General features: G+C 38.8%; 1 protein-coding gene and 1 pseudogene across 3 annotated transcripts in view; one reads left to right on the top strand and one right to left on the bottom strand.

The window, feature by feature from the left end:
• The window catches only part of Atg10 (autophagy related 10), a 266,526-nt gene that overhangs the window by 185,285 nt on the left and 67,306 nt on the right, over positions 1–13,935 (top strand). The window lies entirely within an intron of this gene.
• LOC114614524 lies at positions 250–707 on the bottom strand (annotated as a pseudogene).

Raw genomic sequence — 13,935 nt, 5'->3', positions numbered from 1 at the left:
TCTCTCTCTCTCTCTCTCTCTCTCTCTCTCTCTCTCTCTCTCTCTCTTTAGAACATCTGAATTTTTAAATCCTTCTTTACAGGCTTCCTAGACCACTTTTGATTAAGAAAACTGTAGAAAGTTAGTAACTGCCACAAGCGGAAGCCAGTTGGTGGCACGTGTCAATTTCCACAGAGTCCTGCTTTTCGGGTGTCTGAATGCACTGCTCAGCGTCTCTCTCAAACTTGCTGGAATCACTCATGGCAGATTTTAGTCCACAGGTCGCTTTTCCCCATATTTCTTTATAAACTCTTCAGCATTCTTACAGAATTTTTTATGGTCCTTAGAGTATTCTTCAGCTGGGTCAGCCCGGAGTGGGTGCTCAGGCTCGGGGGTCATTCACCAGTACTATGAGGGACTGGATTACTTGGTCAGTCTTGGTGGCTGGCTTTCAGTTTTCAGTGCTAATTTCAGACACACCTGCCCCTTTTCATCGATGTTAGGGTGGTAGATCTTTGTTTTAAATGTGATCGTGGGTGGTATGGATACTCTGCTGGAAAGTTGATTTCAATTCTGAAGGCTCCCTTATCATATGGAGGGTTGTCAGGAATGATAAGCCCTTGCCAAGTCAATAAATTAGCTTCATCAGCCTGGATGTTACGGAAGTTTTTCATTCCACATTTGCGGATCTCTTCAAGTTCCTTCATCAGCCTCCTGCTGGCCGCCATCTTGGATCTGGTGCTGCTGCTTTCCCCTGGAAATTCTTTTATTGGAATTTTGACTGTGGGCAGTTTAAGTAACTTCTCATAACACTTCAGTACAATCTTCATTTAAGCTTTAGAATCACTTAACAAAGTTAAGACAACAAGAAAAACTCATTTGTAGCCATGGGCACCGTTTGGCATTTGAAAGTCATTATATGTATTTCTTCTGAAGATCTTGGTTCTTAATCCCAGATTGGCTACGTTGGTGTTGAGCTTTTCCTTTGCTTGAGATCTTTGGGAGAACATATCTGCATTTTTATAAGAGTTCATGCTGAGGAAAACAAGGTGTTTGCAATGGGATGGAGTGGGTGGGGCACGATACAACCCTAGAGGAGAATAAGCTGATCGAATATTGGTTGCACCAAATAGTAGTCATCGTTTTGCAGAATTACACTAAAGAATCATTAGCTTGCAGGCTGAGCACTGTAATAATGTCCTGCCCTCCAGAGTGCCTTAAAAACAAAGGCAGCCTTTGCATAATACAAAATGCATTTCTCTTCCTTTCTAGGCCTGATTGTGCTCATATAGTTTGTTGCTCTTCATCTTCAGTAATCACACTTCTGTTCTCTCAGCGTTTGTCCTGATGATAAGGGCTTGTTCATGTCAGACATGAACCCTCTCCTTTGAAGACAAGCCACTCATGAATCTCATACATCTGATTATGCTGATCACTCACTGCCTTTGTCCAACCCTGCAGCCTAATACAAAATTCCTGAAGAAAGTTAACCAGTATTTAATGGTACTGTGTGTGTGTGTGTGTGTGTGTGTGTGTGTGTGTGTGTGCAGCAGCATGGGCACATGCAGGATATACATATATGAGACCTACTACATTTAATTGGGGTTTCTTACATGAAAATGATTTGGAAGGATTGCTTGACCAAAGAGTGACTGTTACAGTGACCATCGCTGAAGGTGTGCACTCTATGTTTTAGGGCAAAGAAGTCCTGTGAGCTTAGTATAGGTTAAGGTCACAAGATTTTAAGAAAAAAAAAAAACCTTCAATTTTTACTCAAAGGTATTTTGTGTGTGGAGGTGTATCTAGTCAAATAAGTAGGTTTTTCTTTCTTATTTCCTTAAATCCTGTATTTTAGGATATTTCAAATATACCCAAAAATATAGATGATAGCATATATAATATATATATATATATATATATATACACACATATACATATACATATACATATACATATATATATATTACACAGACACACACACACACACACATGTGGTTAAACATAGGTTCCCCCATGTGATAATCAGATGTTCTAACCACATAGATAGAGCCTGGCCCCAGGCTGCTTTGTTCGTCTGTACTTTTTGGTATCTCATCAAGTTTGGAATTTTTTGACACAGGTTTTAGATATCATTTTATCTCATCCATAAATATTTGAGCATGCATCTTTAAATCTAAGGGCTTTGCATAAGCATTTATAGCAGTGTTGTTTATAATAGCCTCCAATGGAAACATGATAGGTGTCCTTCAGTGGGTGGATGTTTAAACAGATTGTGTGTACATTCTTACCCTGGAAAGCTCGACAGCATCAAAAGGAGCCAACTAATGACACACTCAACAACCTGGATGAATCACCACATAATTAAACCAAGTGCAAAAAGACAGTCTCCGAGGTTTGCATAATGCTTCATTCTGTTTCCATAACATTTTTTCCTTTTTCATTTATTCTTTTTCTAAATTTTTGTGCTCTCTCATAATGTCACACACAGACACACACATATGTTTTTTTGTATAAAAGTCATTCTCTCATTATCTTCTTCTATCCCCTTCATCTTCCCACCTTCCTATCAATCCCTTCTTTCCAAGTACATTTGATAGTGTATGTGTGTGTGTGTGTGTGTGTACAGAAGCATGTGCTCATGCAACATATGCACATATGTGAGGCTCACTACATTTAATTGGGCTTGCTTGCATGAAGATGGGTTTGGAGGGATTGCTTGCTCGAAGGTGTCTCCCAGTAGCTATACAACTGAGAAATATCACCCCAGCACACAAACCATTAACCCCCTAGAGCTTGTTTGGGAGCCTTTCTTCTACCTGAGGTAGAATTTTGACCATGTATTGTAGTGCTAACCACTGCAGCTATGAGCTCATCTGTGTAACAGCCGTATTGTGTCCAGCACTCCTTACATCCTCTGGCTCTTAGATTCTTTCTGTGATGTTCATTTGGAGCCTTGGAAGGTTGATACAGTCATCCAGTTTGGTGTTTAAGGCTACATACTCAACTCTTGCCTGTTTTGAACACATTGACCAGTTATGAGTCTCTGCATTAACTGTTGCCCACTGCAAACAGAGGCTTCTTTGACCAAGGCTGAACACAGACTAATTTATAGGTGTAAACATAAATATTTTGAAGTCATTTTGATATCATGTCCAGTACAATAGTGGTTACTCTCAAGGTCCTATGCCCTTCTCAGCCGTGGCCTTTGACATTTGGCCGGGTTTATAGTAGCGTGTATGAGTTCCTTCTGTTGGGTGGGCCTACCTGAAACTCAAACAGCACACAGCCACTCACCTTCTTAACTCCCATGCTATTGTGGCCCTCACAAGTGTATCTTGCCTGAAAGTTGTTATTGTCACTCAGAGGGGTCACAGCTGGATATGGCTACTGATGACTTTTCTCTCCTGGATGTCTGCCTGGCAGTACAAAGCACAACCAGCAATGAGGAACTTTCCAGCCCAGCTTCAGCCTTGATTTCTCTGTCTTGCAAAGTTGTGTCTTTGAGAATTAAAGTCTCCTTATCTAGCCCTGGTGCTCAACCACGAGGCAGAGCTGACCTGGATCATTTGTGGACCCTCCAGGGCCCGCCCAGCAGTGCATAAAGGTTCCCGAACCTGGCACCGTGGTTTAATAGCTTATAACTTGTAGGAACTGCAGTGTCTAGTCATGCAGGATATTCCTGTTTTCTCAATTTACATTTTTAATCGGGTTACAAAATAGTAGGTTTTCTAGTGACAATTTTTTACATTGTACCTTTTGGTTAACCCTTTCTTTTGCCCCCTCATTTCCCTCACGCTATCCTCTTCCTGTCCTTAAGCCTTTCCATTCCCAGCATCTCCATCTCTACTTCATATCACGTATGTGCTCTCCTCCCTCCCTTAAGGCACTCCCCAGCGAGTGGCCTCTTTCTACTTTGCTGGCTTCTTTGGTACTCTAAGTTAAACACAAAAGTTAGATTCAAAATTAGGTTTCACATAAGAGAGAATGTGTAGCATTTGTGCCTGGGCCACCTCACTCAGTTTAACTTTTCTCTAGTTCATACATTTACTTGCAGATTTCACCTCTCAGAACCTCTAGCTACATTTCATTTTGTTATGTAATGACTATCTAGGCTGATACTCTTTGCTAGCCAATACGAATAGCACACTGATGAATGCTGATGAGAAGCATCTCCATGGTAGCATACAGTCCTTCAGGTGGATGCCCAGGAGTGGTCCTTTCTGGGTATGTCATGCTAGATAATGTTGTAGCTGTTTTCTAAACTTTTGAGGAATCCCCAGGGTAATTTCCTCTGAGAATACACCAGTTTATACTTCAACCAACAAGGAATGGAGATTCTTCTTTATCCAAGTCTTTGCCAGCATTTGTCTTTTGATCGTTTGATGGTACCCAATCTGGATAGGGTGAGAAGGGACCACAGATTAGTTTTAATTTGTGTTTTCCTCATGGCCAGTGATATTGACTGTTTTAAAATGTTTATGGACATTTATATTTCCTCTGAGAACTCTGTTCAGATCTATAACCAATTTTTTTTATTAAGCTGGTGTTTTTATGTTTTGTCTTTTGAGTTCTTTGTGTATTTTAGATGTGTATGCATCCCTTTGTTTGATGATGGTAAAGATGCTCTCCTACTGTCAGGTTTGATTCTTAATTTACACTTTCCTTGGCTTTTTAATTTCAGGAGGTGCCATTTGTCAATTGTTAGCCTTTTTTCCCCTAAGTGACCAAAGCTTTACTTAGAAATCTTAGCGCCGGGCAGTGGTGGCTCACGCCTTTAATCCCAGCACTTGGGAGGCAGAGGCAGGCAGATCTCTGAGTTTGAGGCCAGCCTGGTCTACAGAGTGAGTTCCAGGACAGCCAGGGCTACACAGAGAAATCCTGTCTCCAAAAACCAAAAAAAAAAAAAAGAAAGAAAGAAAGAAAGAAAAAAGAAATCTTAGTTTTTGTCTCTGTCTTGTAGGATACTCTGTCTTTTCTTCTTGTTGTATCAGAATTTCAGGTGTTGTGTTAGGGGCTTTCATCTATTTTGGAGCTTATTTTTGTTCAAGGCAAGAGATAAGAATCTACTTTCATTCTTCTACACAGAGTACAGCACTTTGATGTGATAAAATCATAAGCTGACAGCAGGTTTGCAGCTGTCAGGTGCTGGGGCAGGTGTAGAGTGTGGCCCGCGGAACTCACTACTCTGCATGTCCACTTGTGAGCATCTCATGGGATAAGGTACTACGGCTGTGCAAGGTGCTGCCATTGGGAGAAACTGAGTAGGTTGCAAAAGATTTCTCTGTATCATTTCTTTCAGCTCTGTGTAAAATTACGATTATTTCAGGATAGAAAGAATTTAAAAACTAAAAACTTTCAATTGTGTGTGATTCTGTAATAACATCTAAAATTGGGGAAAATATAATAACTTTAAATAAGCAAGCACTATTTTAATTTTTTGAGTTGGTTTGAATCAAGATTCAAATAAACTTTACACATTATAATGGTCAAAATGCATACAACTTTATGAATGTAGATTTTCATTCCTCACTCTTTTTCATAGCAGTCTATGTTGTTGAAGAAACAGGTTGTTGCTTCTACAAGCTTTTTGCAGCCTTGATTATTTTTCCTGGTTGCGTCCTTATGATGCTTACTGTTTTCTTCCCTGTATGTTTTATGAGCTGGTAGTTAGATATTAAGGTTTGAACAAATTTGCACTTGAATTCTTTGTGGGGGGCACAGGAAACTTTCTAAGTGTTCTTGATTAGTCTCATAAGGAATTACATAATGCCTGATCGTGGCTCTTGTTTCGTTTCGTTGTTTTGTAAAATTAGTATCTACTGATGACCCTATATCATTAACTCATTAAAGGTTGCAATAAGTTGGATATTTTAATTGCATTCGTTTCACCCACCACTCTTGTTACCTAAGGTTTGTTTTGTTTTAAAAAGACAGCAAACATCTACTTCTTTCTTTTTTTTGTTCTAGCTTTACAGATGATGAGTTGATTGTTAAGCAACATCTAGAAGACACCAAGAATTTTTTTATTAAATTTCTGTGAATGGAAATTAGTGTTTCAGCTTATGGTAGTGATTGTGTCCTTTGATGTTCAACTAGTGTTACTAGTGAACATCTCCTTAACTCCTGCATAATTTTGGTACAACCCATGTATTTTTAATGCCTTTCATGATTTATGGTATGAGAAGCTGCACATAAATGTTATGCACGTCCTGTCCAAATTTTAAATCAGTTATTTCCCAAAGAAGAGTGGTTGCTTTGGTAAATGGTAAAGGTAAAGCTGTGTGTGTGTGTGTGTGTGTGTGTGTGTGTGTGTCTTTGTGTGTGCTAGGCTAGACTCTGAATATCAGTACTTGCAGTTGCAGGACCTTCTGCAAATTATGAAGCACCTTGTGTCTTAGTTTAATTTTCCAATACAGATGATATTAGAATCTACAGAGTTGAAGGGAAAACTAAATTAATCAATATACATATAATACTTTGAACATTGTCTAAGGATATATAAGAAAATACATTATGTAAAAAATAATCAACATTAACTACTTCAGGGTAAATAGTTATTTCAGTGATTTCTACAATAGCTGATGAATAAACTACATTAAGTTTAGGGTTTGACCCATCCCTCTCTTTGCCCATGTAGTTGATACTAAACCCTTGTGCCTTAGTCAGTTGCTTGGACCTCAAGATCTCTTTTTGCTCTAGGCTGCTTCACTCCGTTTCCATCTCTCCGTCGTTCTCCTTCATCAGTTTTGCATTTCAGGACTGTAGAACATCCACCATTATGCAATCTGTATTAGTTTATTTTGTGTACCAAAGTGAAATATCTGAATGTGGGCACTTAATTTGGAAAACAAAACTTTCCGGGATTACCATTTTGGAGGTGGCTGGTTCACAAGTGAGCAGCCCCACCCATCTGGTCTCCGATGAGGATGCCCCTGGAACATCATAGCAAGGCAGAAAACCAGAAAGGGAGATAGGCACATGCATGTATTAGAGATCACATGCCAAAGAGTAAAGTCAGAGGGATTTGGGGCCAGCTTTGCTTTGTTCTTTTTATGTTATTCACGAGGGAGCTCACCAGTGTCCCATGAAAACTACATCGAAACCTTCTCAGAGGATGAAATCTGTGAAGATTAGTCTGCATTGTCAGCTTGATGGGATTTGGAACCATCTAGGCGATGTCGCCTCTGGGTGTGCCTTTTAGAGGCATTCACAAAGAGTTTTAGCTGATGTGGGAAGACCTACCCAGGGGGTGGGTGGCACCATTCTATGAACTTGGGTCCCAAACTGAGTAGAGTGAACATAGGAGAAATCCAGATGAACACCAGCATTCCCTTCTCTCAGCTCCTTGTCTGTTGGTATGTGAGGCGTTCTAGTCCTGCATTTCCAACCCCATGAACCATGCCTTTGCCACCATGCTGCAGATCCCCCTCCTAGGCTGCGAGACAAAACAAGTGCTTCTTCCATTGAGTTGTTTGTTAGGGACTTTATCACCTCACAGCCACAAAGAAAGTAATTACTAAAATCCTGATGATGGAACCACCTTTCTACCAGGCTCAAAACTATGACACAGGGGACCAAATTTCTAGTATATAAACTTTTAAGGTATACACTGAAGTCAATTCCAAACTATTGCAGTCTCCTCTTCCCACACAAAAATATTAAACATATAATTTTATAACTGTTGTAATAGAGATGACTGTATCCACATTCTATGCCAAAATATTTAATTTCACCTAAAAGGTTTTTTCTTTTCTTTTTATAAGTAATATAAACATTTCGTGGATCCCTAAATGGTAAATGGCCCCTAGGCATTGTTCTTTAGGAATACATGACTGGACTATAGGAACCTCCAGGAGCTGTCCCTGGTCTTCTTGTGTCCAATCTCAGTCTTCTTATCATTTCTACCAAATGCTGCTGACGTGAATACATGACAGGAGGTATGTTTCTTTATATAATTTCCAGCTCTGCAGCTAATGTGCTAAAGACATATTTCTAGTTTCATGCTTCCAAACAACAAAGAAGTCCATCACATTGGATCATTTTATACACATGTGCATTCGGGCTTGTGAGGGATGAACACATGCACATAAATCTCTTTTGTGTAATTGCCTTCTCTTCAAGTCTCTGCCTTGATTCTTAACAGTAGCGGGAGAGTTACATATGAATCACAGTCTATATCTTATCTCCTTTTAAATAGATTATTTCTGGCACCTGAACTAGTGCTTTAAATTTGGAAGCCAAGAATTTTGAAGCCCTTTGTTTTCTGGTTCTGTGTGCCTAAGGGGACTGAATCCAAATCAGTGCAGGATCCTGCATGGATGGAACTATGAGAAGCATACTGATTGTTTTTCTTCCTTGCATTGCATATCCTGTGCAAGAACTAGGTTAAGAGACTGCTTAAAGTGTTTGCTGTACAGGCATGAGACCAGAGTTCTGATCCCCAGAACCCAAATATTTAATGGTTGTGGCAGCCACCCGTGATTTTAGCCTGAGAAAACAGAGGCAGGGGATTTCCAGAACAAGCTCTCTGGTGTGACTAGTCATATAAGTGAACTCTAGTTTTGGTTGACAGTCCTCATCATTGAGCAAGATGATGAGCCATTGGGGTTAATCCCAACATTAACCCCAAGCCCCCACGTGAATGTTTATATATATGTGCCCACACACATGCAAAGGTGCATACATACATGTGCACCTCACGTACACACACATGAAAATAAAAAAGCACTATAGTAGCATACCAGCAGCCTCTGTAAAATGTGTTTACCCCATATTCCATGATTTCATCTTGAAAACTTGGGCTTGCCTAAAATATGCTAAAGGATGATAATTTCAGAGAGTTTCATTTTCTTACCATAGAAAGTTTCTCAAAGATCAAAAAATGCACGTATATAAAACTCAACAACAAAAATATTTTCGGTGTCTTCCATGAATAAATTCCTTTTGACTCTCCATGCTGCAGGAAGTCACTGGCTCAGGGGCCTTGAATAAGGAAGCTTTGTGTGTTCCTTGGTGGTTTATAATGATAGCTGATGATTTAATTGTGCTTCCTCTAGGAAGAGCTGTGAGTGCTCAAGTGACGCGCCAGTGATTGGCTTCTTCTGAACTCAGTCTCCCTCGAGTCTTTCGGCATCTCTTACACAACATCCGATAACTGACTTTTAACTCTTCCTATTTTAAATAATACAAATCAATTAAAGCACACAGCTGTTTAACAAAACAGCTCAGTGTTGCTATAGGTCTCCATGGGTATTTCCTGATGGATCATAATGACATCAACTTAGCACACCTGGTAGGATCCTCGTGAACTGGAAGTGGCTTAATTCTTAAATGACAAGAAAATTAAGTTGCTTTATAGGTTGCCGCTGCTTCTCCAGAACCTCTGCCAGCTCATGGCTGGCTCCTTTCACTGTGGGGTTTGATTTAAATAGCAGTGCTAGTATCCTGTGGTTGTTTTCTCTTCCATTTGCTGCTAATTTGTTGTATCTGAATTTGTAGATATTCTGAGTACTAGTAAGTCATTCCGTAAGCAAGTTTATGGAGGCCCAATGCTCTGTTTGTCTTTCAGCAGTTTTTTGTTGGTTTGCTTTTCGTTTTTTTTTGGGGGGGGGTTGTTTGTTTATTTTGTAGATGTAATATTTTAACAGTTTTTAGTAATCTTGTCACTTGTTTTAAGAGACTGAAATGTGCTCAGATCGTTGTATACCTACTTTGGCATCTGAGTGAAGGGCTGTTCTCTAGACTCCACTAGTAACTGCTTTTAGCTTGTCACTCTCTGTGTGCACTGTAACTTTTAGTATTTATCCAGTTGTTGATGGCCATGGATACTGTATATCATCAATGTAATGGATATCATCAACATACTTAACTCTCCAGATTCATTGTTTTGTCAATCCAGAAAAATCCACTGTCGTTCACAGTGCTTGGTGCATAGTGCATAGTGCTTAGTTCTTGTTTATAGAAAGCCACCACATTTTTATAAAGTCTCTATGGATTTGGTTTGTACCCTTCGCTTTCCTCACATAAAGAAGCATATAAGACTGGAGACGTGGCTCTGGTGAGGACCCAAGCTCTGCTCCCAGCACCAACACCATTGGCATCTCAACCACCCATAACTCCAGCTCCAGGGGATCCAGTTCCCTCTTCTGGGCTCCATGGGAACCTACATATGTATACATACACACACACACACACACACACACACACATACATGCATATATATTTAAAAAGAGGCAGCATATGACACTCGTGTTTCATTGTCTTTAGCTAACCTGTCTTTCATGAGGATCTTAGCTTTGTCAGAGGAGTCAGTGCTGGTGTAACACTGGCTTCTCATCCAGCTTGAACTTTCTGGAGTTTCTGACCACTCGCCACTAATGTTCATGTTAACCTAAATAAAGAGATTTTTTTTTAGAAATTTAGTCTTATTGTCATAATTTCTCAGATTTGCTTTGTTCCATTTTAATGAGAGTTTCAGATTGTGTTTTTTATAAATACCCTGGATCTACTGATGTATTTGAGCTTACATGTTTATTTTACTGAACAATAAAAACAAGATGCTGCCTATGCCTAATAGTTGCTGTTTCACATGTACCTAGTTGAGCAGAATAATTCTTAGCTTTTGATCATTAAACTTTTGATTCAGTGCGTGCCTTGAATTTATTCAAAGGCCTTATTTAAGAACTTTAATAGTATGTCATTAGAATTTCTATTCCTGAAAAAGGAGGAGCTTATAAATATAAAAATAAAATACCATTTAAAATACTTAATAATTCATTTTAATATTACTCATCCTAGCACATTTCATTTTTATAATTACCTACTATCAATTTTTAATTTTTAATAAACACCTTAGCTCCCAAACTTCAAGTTTGAGGAATATTTATATTCTCATGTCCAATATTTTACAAAGAGGTTTGTGATGGGGAAGTGGTAAGTACTGTCTAGAGGCTGGCCCGCTAGGGAAGGTGGCACAGGATCTGGGAAGAAACCAGTGCAGGCTCAGCTGGGGCTTTCCCCTGGATGTGTTCTCCATCACCCGTTAGGACTGTAAGCTACCAAACAAAGATGCTAGTTCTCTTTTCTGTTTTGAGACAGTGTCTCATGTAGCTCAGGTTGGCTTCAACATCACTATGTAGGCAAGGCTGGCCTTGAGCTTTGGTCCTCCTATCGGAACCCACACGTGCTGGTGTGCATCATCACACCCTATATCTGATTGTGTTTTGGGTAGGGTGGTTGCTATATACACTACTCTATCATGCATTTCTTTAATTTTATTTTTCATTCCACTTCCACCCTCTTCAGCTTTTTCTCATGAGCCATTTTCTCTGGTTCACACCAGCTGCTAAGTTCCCCATATTAATGTTTATAGTCAATGTATTATTTTAAAGAGTGGCCCATAAATAAATACAACATCAAAGTATATCAAGTATTTATCTTATAGTATGCTGGTGTTCTTTTTCCAGTGTAATTGTCCAGGTATACTTCTTTCTGTCCACTTTACTTTTCAAAAACATGTGAAGTACTACTATACATACATGTATATCTACTCCCTCTAATGTACAATGCATACACATACTATAGCTAACATAGCAAGTGAATAAGGATAAAATGATGGAAGAAATGACAGACTTAATGAAAACCCAGGCTCAGGGATGTGTCTGTGCTTTCTAAAGCAAGAAATCCAAGGAAAAGCAGTTGCATATGATACTTCGTTCTGTAATGGAAGGAAAGAGACATATGTATCTGAAGAGACTACATTTTCTTGTGCCAAATCTTTTGTAGATAATTTTAAAATATAAAACAGGATTCTTCTTTACAAATATCACTTAAGTCTGTTACCATAGATGGGTAGGGGATCTTCAGCCTTTCTGTAGTAAAAGATAACAGTGTGCTCTGCTGTGTAGGTTTAGGCAGTAAGAACCTTACTAGCAACTTGCTGGGCAGATTCAGCCTGCATATGTGCATTCAAGGTTTTGAGATGTTTTGAATTTGAATGCTTGTAGAATAGATACATGATTTATAGTTAATCATGGTTACTTTGGCTCCCTCATATTCTGTGTATTTTATGTAATTACTTTGTCTTTGTCTGACTATTTTTAAAAGCATTAATTTTCCTGTATACTTATTGAGGACAAGCAAAGAGCATCAGTCTTTTTTTCTGATTTACAAAGGAATATATATACATATATATGTATATGCATGTATGTATATGTATGTATATATATGTATAGTATATGTGTATGTGTGTATCTATATGTATCTATATGTATACATATATAATATTTTATAAAATATAGGAGAAAATTACATTATTTAAAATCCCAAGACATTCCAAGTTAGCACTGTTAACTTCAAAGGAGATAACCTTCTGGAATTCGTGTGTCTGTGTATTTCTCTGAGTCTGTCTGTCTGCCCCGCCCCCCCCAGCCTCTGTGTGTGTATGTGCTATAAATATAAACACAAATGAGTCATATTATGTCCCAGGATTAAAAAAAATTACATCACTCACTTTTCATCCCAATGTTTAAATATTCTTTAATGACTGCACAGAATTCTAATCTGCTCTCTTATTTTAACAGATTTTTTTAGTGTGAAAATTGAGTGTTTTTCAGTTTGTATTATCAAGCTTCTGAGTAATATCCTTATAACTATAGCTTGTGCATGCTGATTCTTTCTTTGGATATATTCTTAAAATGGAATTGCCAAGTCAATGTGTATTTACTTTTAAAGGTTCTGTTAACTGTCATTAAAGGGTCTGATTTTCATTCTTGCCAAAACCAAGTGTTCTTCCTCTGTCCGGGGCAGCCTCCAGGAGTAACTGTCAGCATTTTACAGTTCGTTAGATTTTGAATGTATGAACAGAACTGCATGGATGCCCTTAAGTTCTTCCCTAAGCAATATAGGATAAGTGGAGTCTTGAGGCATAAGGCTCTGTGTGTGGTAAGTGGGTCAGCTGCCTTCTCTAGGTAATAAGGTTGGTGTGGAATATTTCATCAAGTAAACCTATGTCAGGGCTGGTCTATCGTGAGTGTATTCCTTTCCAAACAAAAGTTATTTTGAATACTTTAAAAATACTCGTTTGGCTCCTTCAGAACATGTTCCTAGCTAGGTATGGTGTAGCTGTACTTGAGCCATTTATGCTGCCTGTAATTGGCACCATATAATTTATTCTGTAAGCAGAACCAGGCCATCATCCTAAGGACAGGTACTATCTTTACAGGAAACCAAATACTTCCTTTTTCTAAAAGCTCCGTGGAATTGATGTTAAAGTGTATGTCTATTATGTAACTTCCTAAAAGTAGAATCTGCCTGTCTAAAGGTATTCTAGCAATTGCAGATGCCACTCAGGAAATGCTCTCCAAGTACCAGGTGTTCTAAGTTCTTTATTCATAGGTGCCACACCTTTGAGTAAAAAGAGATGTTGGACCCCAAAAGCAATGTGCTGAGAGTCTAATATTTAAGAAAAGAACCAGAATCACATCTCAGACAATTGTGTTTGGAAGGTTGTGTCCTCAGTCACCATTTTACTGCCTGGCACAATGTCCATCTTGCTCTGAAGTTGGCATCATATCAAAGATAGTATATTAAAGTGGTCTGATCTAGTATGGAGTCACGAACTCCCTTGAAAAGCTGATGAAATCTTTGTAATCTTTTCTTGACATACACAAATTTGCAGCCCTAAATCAGAAGTTCTCTAAACCTCAGAGGGCATCCAGATCCCTGGAACTTGTTGTGACCATAGTGATAGTAAGTCATCTTCCATCCATAATGATAGTAAGTCATCCCCATCCATAGTGACAGTAAGTCATCCTCATCCATAGTAATAGTAAGTCATCCCCATCTATAGTGATAGTAAGTCATCCCCATCCATAGTGACAGTAAGTCATCCCCATCCATAGTGATAGTAAGTCATCCCCATCCATAGTGATAGTAAGTCATCCCCATCCATAGTGA

Source organism: Grammomys surdaster, unplaced genomic scaffold (assembly GCF_004785775.1).
Source record: "Grammomys surdaster isolate TR1022 unplaced genomic scaffold, NIH_TR_1.0 126391, whole genome shotgun sequence".
Taxonomy (NCBI): domain Eukaryota; kingdom Metazoa; phylum Chordata; class Mammalia; order Rodentia; family Muridae; genus Grammomys; species Grammomys surdaster.
This window is presented reverse-complemented; position numbering and strand designations above follow the sequence as displayed.